The sequence below is a fragment of the Tupaia chinensis genome, unplaced genomic scaffold (assembly GCF_000334495.1).
Source record: "Tupaia chinensis unplaced genomic scaffold, TupChi_1.0 Scaffold000007_1, whole genome shotgun sequence".
Lineage (NCBI taxonomy): Eukaryota > Metazoa > Chordata > Mammalia > Scandentia > Tupaiidae > Tupaia > Tupaia belangeri.
Genome location: NW_006159436.1, coordinates 2627717 through 2628733, shown reverse-complemented (window position 1 = coordinate 2628733; position 1017 = coordinate 2627717). Strand labels below are relative to the sequence as shown.

At 41.6% G+C, this 1017-nt stretch overlaps 1 pseudogene; it reads right to left on the bottom strand.

Moving 5' to 3' along the window:
- Positions 1–218: 218 nt before the first annotated feature.
- LOC102501439 (39S ribosomal protein L35, mitochondrial pseudogene) lies at positions 219–794 on the bottom strand (annotated as a pseudogene).
- Positions 795–1017: the final 223 nt, after the last annotated feature.

Here is a 1017-nt window from a genome sequence, read left to right as displayed (position 1 = left end):
TTATTTATTTAATTTTATATGATTTTTTCCCCTCTCTGGCCAAATTTGGGAATGTTTAATCCGGTAAGTTCTAAAACTTCCATAAACTTAATGTTGGTATTGTATGTGTACATATCCGATGGAAGGTACAATTTAACATAAAGTTTCATACTTACTCATTTTTGCAAAGACATGTACACGAAGATACATAATCACTGGGAAATTGTGAAACTGCAGATTCATACTTTCAGGTTTGTTCAATCATGATACTTCTGGTAAGGATCATCAGCATACCAGTTTCGCCTCTTTCAGAAAGATATTGTCATTTTATCTAAGAGTTGGGTCTGGGTTTTATTGTAGAACACAAATTGCCTCAAGTGTCTTTTTTCTTCTTCTTCTTTTTTTTTTTTTTTTATCATTTTTTCTTATAACCAGCCTTTCTCCTTAGCCCAAGGCCAGAATGAAGCCGAAGAAGCCTATAGCTGACAGCCTTCACAGTCTTCCTCGTGCTTCTTCATGGACTAATGTGTGTTACACTTCTGACTGGGGGCAGATTAGGACACCTGGGAGCAAGGGTGCCACTCTGTTAAGGATCTTCGCCTTATGCCCACATGTCAGGTCTCTAACAGCCATGAGAAATCCGGGAGCAGAGGAAACAACTGGTGTCTGAATATGACTAAAATGTCTGGTGGACAGTGCAGGAGACAGATAGGCATTCTTGGCACAATTCGATAGGCTGAAGAAGCCAAAATATTCAGGGGCCGTCTGATTCCTGAAGCTGTTCACATGGCGCCAGCTAAAGCAGAGGCCGCCATCTTGCTATCCTCGCTACAGCGGCCGCATTGGGCATGTTTTTTGTTTTTGTTTTTGTTTTTGTTTTTTTTAATTCAACCAAAGAGAGACAGAGTGAAAGGGGAGGTGAGAGAGCAAGCTGCCAGATCTGGGATTCAAACCACGGTCAGCCATATGGGAATCCAGTGCTTTTAACCACCACACCACCTGCCCACCCCTCTTTCCACTCTTTTAAACAGCTTCTCC